Below are 16,722 nucleotides of genomic sequence, written 5' to 3' on the forward strand. Positions count from 1 at the left end.
GTAGCCATCAGTCAGCATCTCTCATCATGTGACCAGATAGTCTCCAGCTACTGATGAGCAGCACTGCACCTTCATCTCTCCCTCCTCGGCCAGCCAATGGTCTGTGTATCCATCAGTCAGCTCCTCCCATCATGTGACCAGAGAGTCTCCAGCTACTGATGAGCAGCGCTGCACCTTCATCTCTCCCTACTCGGCCAGCCAATGGTCTGTGTATCTGTCAGTCAGCACTTCTCATCATGTGACTAGATTATCTCCAGCTACTGATGAGCAGCGCTGCACCTTCATCTCTCCCTCCTCGGCCAGCCAATGGTCTGTGTATCCATCAGTCAGCTCCTCCCATCATGTGACCAGAGAGTCTCCAGCTACTGATGAGCAGTGCTGCACCTTCATCTCTCCCTCCTCAGCCAGTCACTGGTCTGTGTACGTCAGTCAGCACCTCTCATCATGTGACCAGAGAGTCTCCAGCTACTGATGAGCAGCGCTGCACCTTCATCTCTCCCTCCTCAGGCAGCCACTGGTCTGTGTATGTCAGTCAGCACCTCTCATCATGTGACTAGATAGTCTCCAGCTACTGATGAGCAGCGCTGCACCTTCAACTCTCCCTCCCCAGCCAGCCAATGGTCTGTGTATCCATCAGTCAGCTCCTCCCATCATGTGACCAGAGAGTCTCCAGCTACTGATGAGCAGCGCTGCACCTTCATCTCTCCCTCCTTGGCCAGCCACTGGTCTGTGTATCCATCAGTCAGCTCCTCCCATCATGTGACCAGAGAGTCTCCTGCTACTGATGAGCAGTGCTGCACCTTCATCTTTCCCTCCTCAGCCAGCCACTGGTCTGTGTATCCATCAGTCAGCTCCTCCCATCATGTGACCAGAGAGTCTCCAGCTACTGATGATCAGCACTGCACCTTCATCTCTCACTCCTCGGCCAGCCACTGGTCTGTGTAGCCATCAGTCAGCATCTCTCATCATGTGACCAGATAGTCTCCAGCTACTGATGAGCAGCACTGCACCTTCATCTCTCCCTCCTCGGCCAGCCAATGGTCTGTGTATCCATCAGTCAGCTCCTCCCATCATGTGACCAGAGAGTCTCCAGCTACTGATGAGCAGCGCTGCACCTTCATCTCTCCCTCCTCGGCCAGCCAATGGTCTGTGTATCTGTCAGTCAGCTCCTGCCATCATGTGACCAGAGAGTCTCCAGCTACTGATGAGCAGCGCTGCACCTTCATCTCTCCCTCCTCGGCCAGCCACTGGTCTGTGTATGTCAGTCAGCACTTCTCATCATGTGACTAGATTATCTCCAGCTACTGATGAGCAGCGCTGCACCTTCATCTCTCCCTCCTCGGCCAGCCAATGGTCTGTGTATCCATCAGTCAGCTCCTCCCATCATGTGACCAGAGAGTCTCCAGCTACTGATGAGCAGTGCTGCACCTTCATCTCTCCCTCCTCAGCCAGCCACTGGTCTGTGTACGTCAGTCAGCACCTCTCATCATGTGACCAGAGAGTCTCCAGCTACTGATGAGCAGCGCTGCACCTTCATCTCTCCCTCCTCAGCCAGCCACTGGTCTGTGTATGTCAGTCAGCACCTCTCATCATGTGACTAGATAGTCTCCAGCTACTGATGAGCAGCGCTGCACCTTCAACTCTCCCTCCCCGGCCAGCCAATGGTCTGTGTATCCATCAGTCAGCTCCTCCCATCATGTGACCAGAGAGTCTCCAGCTACTGATGAGCAGCGCTGCACCTTCATCTCTCCCTCCTTGGCCAGCCACTGGTCTGTGTATCCATCAGTCAGCTCCTCCCATCATGTGACCAGAGAGTCTCCAGCTACTGATGAGCTGCGCTGCACCTTCATCTCTCCCTCCTCGTCCAGCCACTGGTCTGTGTATCCATCAGTCAGCTCCTCCCATCATGTGACCAGAGAGTCTCCTGCTATTGATGAGCAGTGCTGCACCTTCATCTCTCGCTCCTCGGCCAGCCACTGGTCTGTGTAGCTATCAGTCAGCTCCTCCCATCATGTGACCAGAGAGTCTCCTGCTACTGATGAGCAGCGCTGCACCTTCATCTCTCGCTCCTCGGCCAGCCACTGGTCTGTGTATCTGTCAGTCAGCACCTCTCATCATGTGACCAGAGAGTCTCCAGCTACTGTTGAGCAGCGCTGCACCTTCATCTCTCCCTCCTCGGCCAGCCAATGGTCTGTGTCACTATCAGTCAGTCAGCACCTCCCATCATATGACCAGAGAGTCTCCTGCTACTGATGAGCAGTGCTGCACCTTCATCTCTTCCTCCTCGGCCAGCCACTAGTCTGTGTATCCATCAGTCAGCTCCTCGCCCATCTGAAAGGGGCCACTGACGCTCTCCAGGACCCACTTCAATTTGCATATAGAGCCAGCCAACAGATCCATAGAGGATGCCATCAACATTAGCCTGGCCTTCATCCTGGAACATCTAGACAGGCCTGACACCTATGCCAGAATCCTCTTCCTGGACTTCAGCTCCACCTTTAATACTATCTGTCCAAACATCCTGTACGACAACTTAGCGCAACTTGGAGTCGACCACACTCTGTGCGGGTGGATCAAGGACTTCCTCACCAACAGGAAGCAACTAGTAACAGTCAGCAGCTGCTCCTCCCAGGAGAGAACCACTAACACTGGTGCTCCCCAAGGGTGTGTACTGTCCCCGATCCTGTTTTCCCTGTACATGAACTGCTGCGTCTCAACCTCAGACTGCGTTATGGTCGTTAAATTTGCAGATGACACCACTATCCTCGGCCTGATCAACAGAGAGGACGAACGCGCTTACCGTAGCGAGATTGACCGTATCTGCAATTGGTGTAAGAGCAACAAGCTTGTCCTAAACGCTGCAAAGACTGTGGAGCTGATTGTGGACTTCAGGAAGCACCCTCCCCCTCTCAATCCAGTTATCATTGAAGGCAGTGAGGTGGCCAGAGTACCCAACGTTCGGTTCTTGGGCACAACCATCAGCAAAGATTTGAGGTGGGGAGAAAACACCACCAAATGCCAAAAGAAAGCCCAGCAAAGGCTGTTCTTCCTGAGACAGCTGAAGAAGTTCGGTATGCCCCAAGAGCTGATGAAAAGCTTCTACACAGCCACTATTGAGTCTATCCTTTGCTCCTCTATCATCGTATGGTATGCAGGTGCCACCGCAAGTGACAAATAGATAGCCAGGTGACCCCCCCTACCTTCAGTATAGGTTGCCAGGTGACCTCCCCCTTCAGTATAGGTAGTCAGGTGACCCCCCCTTCAGTATAGCCAGGTGACCCCCCCTCCAGTATAGGTAGCCAGGTGACCTCCCCCTCCAGTATAGGTAGCCAGGTGACCTCCCCCTTCAGTATAGGTAGCCAGGTGACCTCCCCCTTCAGTATAGGTATCCAGGTGACCCCCCTACCTTCAGTATAGGTAGCCAGGTGACCTCCCCCTCCAGTATAGGTAGCCAGGTAATTCCCCCTACAGTATAGGTAGCCAGGTAACCCCCCTCCAGTATAGGTAGCCAGATGACCCCCCTCCCTTCAGCATAGGTAGCCAGGTACCCCCCCCCCCCTTCAGTATAGATAGCCAGGTGACCTCCCCCCCTTCAGCATAGATAGCCAGGTGACCCCCCTTCAGTATAGATAGCCAGGTGACCCCCCCCCTTCAGTATAAGTAGCCAGGTGACCCCCCCCATTCAGTATAGATAGCCAGGTGACCCCCCTCCCTTCAGCATAGATAGCCAGGTGACCCCCCTTCAGTATAGATAGCCAGGTGAACCCCCTTCAGTATAGATAGACAGGTGACCCCCCCCCCTTCAGTATAGGTAGCATGGTGGCCCCCCTTCAGCATAGATAGCCAGGTGACCCCCTTCAGTATAGATAGCCAGGTGACCCCCCCTTCAGTATATGTATCTAGGTAACCCTCCAACCCTTCAGTATTGATAGCCAGGTGACGCCCCCTTCAGTATAGGTAGCCAGGTGACCCCCCTTCAAAAATTACAAAGAGTGAGCAAAGCAGCGGAAAGAATCATCGGGACTCCGCTGCCACCACTGGACCTCCGTCATGCATCTAGGCTAAGCAACAGGGCAAACAGGATTGCACAAGACCCCCGCCACCCCGGCAGTCGCTTCTTCAACCACAAGCGCTCAGGACGCCGCTACAGAGCTATTCCAACTAAAACTTCCAGGCACAGGAACTCCTTTTTCCCAAAAGCTGTGCTCCTTTTTAACTAGAGCATCCCCACTCAGAATGTCCTCCGAGCATAGCGCCACGGTCACCTCACACTACTGCCAAATGATATATAGGCCCCTACATCAGCACGCTTGTTTCTATACTGTCTGTGTTTTTACTTTTTGCATTATGACAGTTTTCCATTTTATGAAATGTGCTATGTCCAATGCCAATGTGTACCAAAAATAATTCTAAGTGCGGCATCCGTCACACTTAGCAAAATAAATCTAATTCTGATGTGACCAGAGTCTCCAGCTACTGGAGATAAGGGATAAAGATGTGGCAGTGACTATTTCTGTGTTCAGCTTCAAGGGAATTACCTATATGGGAAGAAGGGGGGTCACCTGGCTACCTATACTGAAGGGAGGGGTCACCTGGTTACCTATACTGAAGGGAGGGGGGTCATCTGGCTACCTATATTGAAGGAAGGGGGGTCACCTGACTACCTATACTGAAGGGGGGTCACCTGGCTACCTATACTGAAGGGAGGGGGTCATCTGGCTACCTATACTGAAGGGGGCGTCACCTGGCTATCTATACTGAAGGGTTGGAGGGTTACCTAGATACATATACTGAAGGGGGGTCACCTGGCTACCTATACTGAAGGTAGCGTCACCTAGCTATCAATACTGAAGGGTTGGAGGGTTACCTAGATACATATACTGAAGGGGGGGTCACCTGGCTATCTATACTGAAGGGGGTCACCTGGCTATCTATACTGAAGGGGGGTCACCTGGCTATCTATGCTGAAGGGAGGGGGGGTCACCTGGCTATCTATACTGAATGGGGGGGGGTCACCTGGCTACCTATACTGAAGGGGGGGGGGGGGTCACCTGGCTATCTATACTGAAGGGGGGTCACCTGGCTATCTATGCTGAAGGGAGGGAGGTCACCTGGCTATCTATACTGAAGGGGGGGGGGGGTACCTGGCTACCTATGCTGAAGGGAGGGGGGTCATCTGGCTACCTATACTGGAGGGGGGTTACCTGGCTACCTATACTGAAGGTAGGGGGGTCACCTGGATACCTATACTGAAGGTAGGGGGGTCACCTGGATACCTATACTGAAGGGGGAGGTCACCTGGCTACCTATACTGAAGGGGGAGGTCACCTGGCTACCTATACTGGAGGGGGAGGTCACCTGGCTACCTATACTGGAGGGGGAGGTCACCTGGCTACCTATATTGGAGGGGGGGTCACCTGGCTATACTGAAGGGGGGGTCACCTGGCTGCCTATACTGAAGGGGGAGGTCACCTGGCAACCTATACTGAAGGTAGGGGGGGTCACCTGGCTATCTATACTGAAATAAGTCACCTGGCTACCTATACTGAAGGGGGAGGGGTCACCTGACTACCTATACTGAAGGGGGGGTCACCTGGCTACCTATACTGAAGGGGGAGGTCACCTGGCTACCTATACTGAAGGGGTGGGTCACCTGGCTACCTATACTGAAGGGGGGGTCACCTGGCTACCTATACTGAAGGGGGGGTCACCTGGCTACCTATACTGAAGGGGTGGGGTCGCCTGGCTATCTTTACTGAAGGGGGAGGGGTCTCCTGGTTACCTATATTGAAAGGGGGGGGGGGGTGACCTGGCTACCTATACTGAAAGGAGAAGTCACCTGGCTATCTATACTGAAGAGTGGGGGTCACCTGGATACATTTACTGAAGAGGGGGTCACCTGTATACCTATACTAAAGGAGGGGCCACCTGGCTATCTATACTGAAGGGAGGTAACCTGGCTACCTATACTGAAGGAGGGGTCACCTGGCTATCTATACTGAAGGGAGAAGGGTCACCTGGCTACCTATACTGAAGGTGGAGTTACCAAGCTAGAACTTGCTTCACCAGAGGTAAAACATGATACAGCAAGTTCTAGCTTGTAAAACAGCGGTCAGGCTCTGACACGCCCAGTGTTTTGTACCGCTGCGTCCGCCCAACTGGATTAAGGGGCTTTTAGGTAGCAGTGCCTCGCTGTTCCTCTAATTACCATGTGATTGTATCTTCCTGAGTGCACGCTTCTGGTTCCCAACACCAGCTGCTCCTCTCCTGCTGCATAGTGGTGCCAGTTTGCACCTCTATAGACATAATATTGCTAATTGGACATCAACTACAGGATACTGATTATATAGGGGCACGTGGCTATATAAAGTGGGATTATATTCCCAAATCTAAAGTTTCAGGAATTTCTTTTACTTCTTTACTTTCATTGCAGAGAGCAGTAGAAGCTGGCTTATCTTTTCCTAATCTGTAAATGTAATCATTGCCAGCCAGGAAACACTCTCTGCCTGTGTCTTCATTCTGAAAATCATCTCTTTGTTGTCCCTGATAGCTAAACACACCTCCAGAACCGCTGGAATGCGGCAACTAAAGATGACTGAGAGGTGACCTGATTAACATATATAAATACATCAGAGGGCAATACATAAGCTTGGCAGGTGGGCTTTTCCTCTCTGGGGTTGTATTACAAACAAGGGGACATGAGCTGTGTATGGAGGAAAAAAGGCTTGCCATCTATTTAGAAGCAGTAGAAGCTTTGAATCAGGATGATAACATTTATTGGCTAACTTAGAGATAAATAAAAGAGTACAATATACAGCACATTATCCAGAGATTAACTTTATTAGCAGCTTTAATCACAGGAGAGATATTTGGAGATGCATCTTATTTCCATTATAACATATTTATTTTGTTACCTGACACAGAATCATTTCCAGCAACAGCTTCCCGCATTTGTCTATAGCAGGGACTGTAACACATAACAATAACCTGTCCCCCTCTCCACCCCAGAATTCCTGTATCTCACCTCAACCCCAAACGCCTGTATCCAATCATCTCCTAATTTACATTTGGGGTGCAGCACTGAGGCATTGGGGTGTCTATAGCAGTGACTGTAACACATATAACAATAACCTGTCCCCTCTCCACCCCAGAATTCCTGTATCTCACCTCCAGCCCAAACACCTGTATCCAATCAACTCCTAATTTACATTTAGTGTGCAGCACTGAGGCATTGGGGTGTCTATAGCAGTGATTGTAACACATATACCAATAGCCTGTCCCCCTCTCCACCCCAGAATTCCTGTATCTCACCTCCAGCCCAAACACCTGTATCCAATCATCTCCTAATTTACATTTGGGGTGCAGCACTGAGGCATTGGGGTGTCTATAGCAGTGATTGTAACACATATAACGATAACCTGTCCCCCTCTCCACCCCAGAATTCCCGTATCTCACCTCCAGCCCAAACACCTGTATCCAATCATCTCCTAATTTACATTTGGGGTGCAGCACTGAGGCATTGGGGTGTCTATAGCAGTGACTGTAACACATATAACAATAACCTGTCCTCCTCTCCACCCCAGAATTTCTGTATCTCACCTCAACCCAAACACCTGTATCCAATCATCTCCTAATTTACATTTGGGGTGCAGCACTGAGGCATTGGGGTGTCTATAGCAGTGACTGTAACACATATAACAATAACCTGTCCCCCTCTCCACCCCAGAATTCCTGTATCTCACCTCCAGCCCAAACACCTGTATCCAATCATCTCCTAATTTACATTTGGGGTGCAGCACTGAGGCATTGGGGTGTCTATAGCAGTGATTGTAACACATATAACAATAACCAGTCCCCCTCTCTACCCCAGAATTCCTGTATCTCACCTCCAGCCCAAACACCTGTATCCAATCATCTCCTAATTTACATTTGGGGTGCAGCACTGAGGCATTGGGGTGTCTATAGCAGTGACTGTAACACATAACAATAACCTGTCCCCCTCTCACCCCCAGAATTCCTGTATCTCACCTCCAGCCCAAACACCTGTATCCAATCATCTCCTAATTTACATTTGGGGTGCAGCACTGAGGCATTAGGGTGTCTATAGCAGTGACTGTAACACATAACAATAACCTGTCCCCCTCTCCACCCCAGAATTCCTGTATCTCACCTCAACCCCAAACACCTGTATCCAATCATCTAATTTACATTTGGGGTGCAGCACTGAGGCATTGGGGTGTCTATAGCAGTGACTGTAACACACATAACAATAACCTGTCCCCCTCTCCACCCCAGAATTCCTGTATCTCACCTCAACCCCAAACACCTGTATCCAATCATCTAATTTACATTTGGGGTGCAGCACTGAGGCATTGGGGTGTCTATAGCAGTGAGTGTAAAACATATAACAATAACCTGTCCCCCTCTCCACCCCAGAATTCCTGTATCTCACCTCCAGCCCAAACACCTGTATCCAATCATCTCCTAATTTACATTTGGGGTGCAGCACTGAGGCATTGGGGTGTCTATAGCAGTGAGTGTAACACATATAACAATAACCTGTCCCCCTCTCCACCCCAGAAGTCCTGTATCTCACCTCCAGCCCAAACACCTGTATCCAACCATCTCCTAATTTATATTTGGGGTGCAGCACTGAGGCATTGGAGTGTATTTGCATTATTTGTGCTGAGTGTAATATGACCTGGGAATACATCTAACTTCTAATACCTTATATTTTGCTGCTATCATATTTATAGTATTATGTAAAATAGTTGCCAAACTTCATGTGTTAGGGCCTAACAATATAGATCTATAATGTTACCCCTAAAATTATGTAGAGAAACCACGAGATCCCTGGAAGATCCCGTCACAGTCACAGTGATCCAATCTCTCTGAATAACAGCCCTGTGTGTGCCCAGAATAACATTGCTGGAAGATAAATCCATCTCTTCTCATCTTACTGGACTTGATGTAATTAGAGCAAACAGAGAGAGGGAAATCTCCTTTCTTCAGTTCAGTCTGGATGAATGGGAGATTCTAAAATTCCCACATCCACAGCTCCAATTGGTAAATAACAATCATATATAGAACTTTATGGGGTCAAATTCTGACTCTAAATTGAGCAAAGCAGCCATATCAGTGTGACCTAATGTCTGGTTCATTCAGCACCCAGAAAAAAAAAATCACACTAGTGAAGAAATGGACAGGGGGGGCTAAACTGTACATGAGCGGGTGGGTGAGGGAGGGAGGGCTTGTTACCCAAACTTCAGTCTTCTTCCTCATCAATTCCATGTCATGTCATGTGACTACCACACTTCCTCCTTCTAGTTGAAGGAGGAAGCGTGGTAGTCACATGACATGACGTGGTAGGCAAGGAGAAGAGACGGAAGCCTTTGTAAGAAACCTTCCTTCCCTCACCCGCCTGCTCAGCAGACCGGAGTGGCAATGGATCAGATCGACCGGTGATCAGATCCGCTTTCACGGATCAGTTTGCCGGTGTGGACCAAACCTTACGGATCCGGTGAAGTGGAAATCCGATCCATTTGGCTAAAAATGGCAGTGTGAAACGACCCTTGCTGATGTACCTCACCTCAGTAGAACGTTGTAATACATCTTATGCAGAAAAGTGAAATTGTTTGTATTACCGTTTTTTTAATTACATTAAACTTGTTATCTACAATAGTTACAGTTAGATCACATTGATTAAAAGTGCACATATTATATACCAGCAGGCCCTGAACTTGTACTGAATGTGATCTTCCAAGTGATGGTCTGCTTTCCAATTGGTTGATTGTTTGATCACTGCTCCACTTGTACAGATCAGCTGGACAGCTTGTTCTGCCCAATCAGCCTGATATCACATCTGTGGATGGATTTAGGATAAGTTTCCCAGCATTAGAATGATGATAATTCTATCCTACCTGTGACGGTCTCCTTGTTCCTTAGCTTTTTCTGTCTTATATACTTCTGGTTGACATATCATGACTCAGTGTACACGCTATTTCATATCTCATGCAAGTTCTGTAGGATTATTGCATTTATGTTTTGTACTCAGGGTTTTATTGAAACAAAAAAAATATGGTTTAAAAAAAAAAAAAATACACTTCAAGAGACACTGTAAACTCAAAAAGTTCCCCTGGGGGGAACTCACCTCGGGTGGAGGGAAGCCTCAGGATCCTAATGAGGCTTCCTACGCCGTCCTCTGTGCCACGGGGGTCTCGCCACAGCCCTCAGAACAGCCGGCGACAGACCCAACTGTTAGTTCAATATTTACCTTTGCAGGCTCCAGCGGAGGTGCTGTGGCAGCTTTCAGCTCCGAAATAGGCGGAAATACCCGATCTCAGTCGGGTCCACTCTACTGCGCAGGCGCCGGTGACCTGCGCAGTAGAGCAGACCCGCCGGCGATCGGGTATTTCCGCCTATTTCGGAGCCGAAAGCCGCCACAGCGCCTGCGCAGGAGTCGGGAAGGTAAATATTTACATCGCCACTGTACAGAGGGCTACTAGACCCCTGAGGGACAGAGGACGGCTCTTCTCTTTGGGGAGGATCGAACATGACGTCAGCGCCATCATGATGTCATGCGCAGACCCGATCCTCCCCATAGAGAAGAGCGGAGGTGTCCGGAGAGGCTGCAGCGATCGCTGGATCCAGGGGGGTAATGTATTTAGCGGCGATCGGGGGGATCAAACGTAACCTAAGGATGCCGGACCACCACTACTAGCTAGCCTAGTGCTAGCTGAAGATATTACAACTATCCGATCGCTTACATTTATAATGGGGGACTCCTGGGGCCAGCCGGCGGTATGACCAACACAGTGCCGGGCATACCGCTAAGGAGGTTAAGCGATTTTCTGAGCACTTCCTGATGATCAGCGGTTTTAGGGAAAAAAAAAAAACAACAAAAACTCCCTTTCACTTGCATTAAAATCACAGAAAAATCTTCGTGATTGCGTTTTTCACAATCGCAGCGATTTTATGCAAGTGAATGGGAGCGGTTTTTTTAAAGTGCTTAGAAAGCGCCAATGGCCAGAAAGTGCTCAGAAAATAGCTTATAGTGTGTCTCAGCCCTAAGTGGGTATTTATTTTTTGTTTTTGTTTCAACACAATAATTGTTTCGCTATTGTTTCAACACTCAACACAAATATCTGACAAGCAACAAGTTAGAGCTTCTCTCCAGTGTGAATTCTATCATGTCTGATGAGATGCGATTTCTGTACAAAACATTTCCCACACTCAGAACATGAATAGAGTTTCTCTCCAGAGTGAGATCTCTCATGTTTGATAAGATGTGATTTCTGTACAAAACATTTCCCACACTCAGCACATGAATAGGGCTTCTCACCAGTGTGAGATCTCTCATGTTGGACAAGGTATGATTTACGCCCAAAGCATTTCCCACACTCAGCACATGAATAGGGCTTTTTGCCAGTGTGAGATTTCTCATGTGTGACAAGACTTGATTTATATGAAAAACATTTCCCACACTCAGCACATGTATAGGGCATCTCACCAGTGTGAAGTCTCTCATGTTGGACAAGGTATGATTTACTCTGAAAACATTTCCCACACTCAGCACACGAATAGAGCTTTTCTCCAATATGAATTTTCTCATGTTTGACAAGGTCTGATTTACTCCCAAAACATTTCCCACACTCAGCACATGAATAGGGCTTCTCACCAGTGTGAGTTCTCTCATGTATGGCAAGGTATGCTTTCTGTGCAAAACATTTCCCACACTCAGCACACGTATAGGGCTTCTCACCAGTATGAATTCTCTCATGTTGTCCAAGGTTTGATTTTCTCCCAAAACATTTCCCACACTCAGCACATGAATAGAGGTTTTCACCAGTGTGAATTCTCTCATGATGTCCAAGGTTTGATTTACTCACAAAACATTTCCCGCACTCAGCACAAGAATAGCGCTTTTCACCAGTGTGAGTTCTCTCATGTTGGCCAAGGTTTGATTTACTCACAAAACATTTCCCACACTCAGCACATGAATAGGGCTTCTCCCCAGTGTGAGTTCTCTCATGTGTGACAAGGTCTGATTTACTCCCAAAACATTTCCCACACTCAGCACATGAATATGGCTTCTCACCGGTGTGATATCTCTTATGTCTCACAAGCTTTGATTCCCGCACAAAACATTTCCCACATGTGGAACAGGAGTAAGGCCCTCCAGCAGGGGGTGAGCTGTGCTGGGTATGAGGCCCCTCAGGGTTAGACAGGTGAGGGGAGTCTGGGGGAATATTTGGGGTCACCAGGATATCTGCAGGAGACTCTTGTCCAGTGACATCATCATCCGTTGTACAGTCTGTGGATACAGAGAGACGAGTCTCTGAGAGGTTCCTGATGCCGGGACTCCACGCTGCAAATAGAGAAACATCATCACTTCCTGAACAATGTAAGAATGGCAGCAGTATAAATATTTACCTTGAAAATCAATAGGTGAATTTTGATTGGCTGTTGTAGGCTCCACCCACTTTCCTGAATTTTAATCTCATTCACCCAGTGACCAAGTGTGCCAAGTTTGAAAACCCTGCGATTAACAGTCTGAATGGCTGCAGTATACATTATCCCATTTAAAGCGACTGAAAACTGTAGTAAGAGGTATATGGAGGCTGCCATATTTATTCCCTTTTAAGCAATACCAGTTGCCTGGAAGCCCTGCTGATCTAACATGCAGCTATACTGGTCATATCTGTCAAAATTGTAAGAAAAACCAGATCTGTTGCATGCTTGTTCAGGGCCTATGGCTGAAAGTATTAGAGGCAGAGGATCAGCAGGAGGGCCAGGTAACTGGTATTGCTTAAATGGAAATAAATATGGCAGCCTCCATATCCCTCTCTCTACAGTTCTCCTTTAAAATGAATGGCTAAAATTGGATTGGCTGTTTTATGCGCCGCCCACTTTTCCTGGATTTTAACCTCGGTCACCAAGTGGCCAACTGTACCAAGTGTGGGGACTCTGGCTTGATTACTGTGAGAATGGCAGCCTTTTCCATTTTTTCCATTGACATGAATGGGGAAATCTAATTTGCTGTTTGTAGCTCCGCCCAGGTGTGCAGGGGGGGGGGGCGTGAGACCCCCAGAACATATCATTCCAGGTAGTAAGGGATCTCTATACCAAGTTTTTTTTTTCAAATCGGTCAAGCCGTTTTCGAGGGATCGCGGCACAAACAGACACATACATCTGATTTTATATACAGTGGGTTGCAAAAGTATTCGGCCCCCTTGAAGTTTTGCACATATTGTCATATTACTGCCACAAACATGAATCAATTTTTTTTGGAATTCCACATGAAAGACCAATACAAAGTGGTGTACACATAAGAAGTGGAACGAAAATCATACATGATTCCAAACATTTTTTACAAATCAATAACTGCAAAGTGGTGTGTGCATAATTATTCGGCCCCCTTTGATCTGAGTGCAGTCAGTTGCCTATAGACATTGCCTGATAAGTGCTAATGACTAAATAGAGTGCACCTGTATGTAATCTAATGTCAGTACAAATACAGCTGCTCTGTGAGGGCCTCAGAGGTTGTCTAAGAGAGTATTGGGAGCAACAACACCGTGAAGTCCAAAGAACACACAAGACAGGTCAGGGATCAAGCTATTGAGAAATTTAAAGCAGGCTTAGGCTACAAAAAGATTTCCAAAGCCTTGAACATCCCACGGAGCACTGTTCAAGCGATCATTCAGAAATGGAAGGAGTATAGCACAACTGTAAACCTACCAAGACAAGGCCGTCCACCTAAACTCACAGGCCGAACAAGGAGAGCGCTGATCAGAAATGCAGTCAAGAGGCCCATGGTAAATCTGGACGAGCTGCAGAGATCTACAGCTCAGGTGGGAGACTCTGTCCATAGCACAACTATTAGTCATGCACTGTACAAAGTTGGCCTTTATGGAAGAGTGGCAAGAAGAAAGGCATTGTTAACAGAAAGCATAAGAAGTCCCGTTTGCAGTTTGCCACAAGCCATGTGGGGGACACAGCAACCATGTGGAAGAAGGTGCTCTGGTCAGATGAGACCAAAATGGAACTTTTTGGCCAAAATGCAAAACGCTAAAGTATGTGTGGTGGAAAACTAACACTGCACATCACTCTGAACACACCATCCCCACTGTCAAATATGGTGGTGGCAGCTTCATGCTCGGGGGGTGCATCTCTTCAGCAGGGACAGGGAAGCTGGTCAGAGTTGATTCTTCCAAGTTTGCCCTGTATTTGACTCCATCCATCTTCCCATCGAGAATCTGTGGCAAGATCTGAAAACTGCTGTTCACAAACGTTGTCCATCTAATCTGACTGAGCTGTAGCTGTTTTGCAAAGAAGAATGGGCAAGGATTTCAGTCTCTAGATGTGCACAGCTGGTAGAGACATACCCTAAAAGACTGGCAGCTGTAATTGCAGCAAAAGGTGGTTCTACTAAGTATTGACTCAGGGGGCCGAATAATTACACACACCCCACTTTGCAGTTATTTGTAAAAAATGTTTGGAATGATGTATGATTTTCGATCCACTTCTCACATGTACACCACTTTGTGTTGGTCTTTCACGTGGAATTCCAATAAAATTGATGCATGTTTGTGGCAGTAATGTGACAAAATGTGGAAAACTTTAAGGGGGCCGAATACTTTTGCAAGCCACTGTATATAGATTATACTGTATACAAATGACATGTTGGGCATTCACGAGGACAATGAAAGGCCAGGATGGCTGACAGGGTAGAGTGTTAGCTTCCTGTCCAGGAGGTTTTTGTTCTCAAAAGCAGATGTCATCTTAAAATACTGTAGCTTTAACCACTTCAGGATTCGGCGTACGCTTAACTACGCCCCTCAATCCTGAAGTGGATTGCATGTTCCATGTCAGTTCACGGAGGGTGTCTCCGTGAACACCCTGCGAGCCTCCGATCGTGGCTCGCAGGGTAAATGTAAACACACGGGGAAGATCTTCCCCGGTGTGTACATGTATACGGCGCTGCTGCGCAGCAGCGCCGTGGCGGAGATCGGCGATCCCCGGCCTCTGATTGGCCGGGGACCGCCGGCACCTGATAGGCTGAAGCCTATCCTATCCGGCGCAGGACGGAATTCCGTCCTGCGCCGCTCACAGGGGGAGGTAGAGGGAGGGAAGGGGAAGGCGGCCAGGAAGCGCTGCGGAGGGGGGCTTTGAAGAGAGCCCCCCCCCGCAAGCGCAAGCAGCCGGCGGCGATCAGACCCCCCCAGCAGGACATCCCCCTAGTGGGGAAAAAAGGGGGGAAGTCTGATCGGCCTGGCTGCTAGCTGATCGGTGCTGTGGGCTGGAGAGCCCACGCAGCACCGATCAGCAAAACCACCCGGTATCCAGAAGTGGTTAAAGTTCCTAAGCTTTGGCAGTGATGAATTGAGGGGGAGGAGCCAGAGTCGGTGGAATAATAAACTGAGGACTCGGATGATTGTTGTACCGACTTCACAGCCCTGATAATTAGCATACAATATGCACCAGCTCAGAGTTATTAGCATGTCACAGACCATCGCTAGTTATCAGCCTGACAGAGAACTGCAGAAGGTTGTGCTCATTACAGGCGGCCAATCACATGACAATAACTTTGCCTTGCATGAAGATTGTATTAGCTAGGAATTCAGCCAATCAAATGCATTTCCTGACAAATCTGATTATCTGCATACAATTTGCATTATATTTGCATAAAAGTCAGAGTTATTTGAATCCCCCCGATCCAGCCATTTACTTACCATCAAGCTTGGATCCAGCGATGGAAGCCTCCCTGCAGGCAGCAATACTCTCTGGCAGAGCCGGATTAAGGCCAAATGGGGCCCTAAGCAAAGTAGCAGATTTGGGCCCTCCACCACCACCACACTGTGTGCCCCCAATCAACAAATGCAGCCACCGTGTGCCACCCAATTGGCAAATACAGCCACTGTATGTGTGCCAATCGACAAATGCAGCCATTATATACCTTCAATAGATAAATGCAGCCACCGCATGTCCCCAATAGGCAAATGTAGGCAATTAAAAAAAATTGCACTACCCATTTCCACAAGGTGTGAGACAAACCAATTCACAATCCCAGCACAATCCCTTACCCAGTGCTCTATATATACAAGTCAATCATGCACTGATACATAAGGCAAGTGGTACACAAACATTTATACTTACCTGGGGCTTCCTCCAGCCCCTGTACACCATGGGCTCCCTCAATGTGAAATTGGTAAAATATATCAGATGGAAATGCTGCAAGACGTTGGAATGACGTGGTCGATGGGGTGCGCGGCAGTAACAACGTGTGACATTTGGACGTGTGGCAAACACGGCAGAACCACTAGCTATGTTTCCCATAATGTGAAGGTGCCCCCACCCATGCAATTAATACTTTACCTATCCTGTCGCTCCTGCCGTGGTTCCCATGCATCATCCGCATTGCCGCTGGCCTCTGTAGATCACCTAGCATACAGTGACCAGATTTTTCTGGGTCCAACCTGGGACGGGGGGGGGGGGGGGGGGGGGGGCGCCAAAAAAAAGCAGCCAATATAGCCAACTATGACCGTTAAATAATAAATGCAGCAACTGTTACCCCAGACACCAGAAAATAAACGCAATGTGGGCCACATTTCAGCAGAAAACAAATGCAATTTGGGCCACATTTCAGCAGAAAATAAACGCAATTTGGGCTACATTTCAGCAGAAAATAAACGCAATTTGGGCAACATTTTAGCAGAAAAACGC

The 16,722-nt window shown here is 48.4% G+C and overlaps 1 pseudogene; it reads right to left on the bottom strand.

The window, feature by feature from the left end:
- Positions 1-16,722, bottom strand: part of LOC137537241 (zinc finger protein 208-like) — a 98,849-nt pseudogene that overhangs the window by 67,270 nt on the left and 14,857 nt on the right.

The sequence above is a fragment of the Hyperolius riggenbachi genome, chromosome 10, assembly GCF_040937935.1.
Source record: "Hyperolius riggenbachi isolate aHypRig1 chromosome 10, aHypRig1.pri, whole genome shotgun sequence".
Classification (NCBI taxonomy): Eukaryota; Metazoa; Chordata; class Amphibia; order Anura; family Hyperoliidae; genus Hyperolius; species Hyperolius riggenbachi.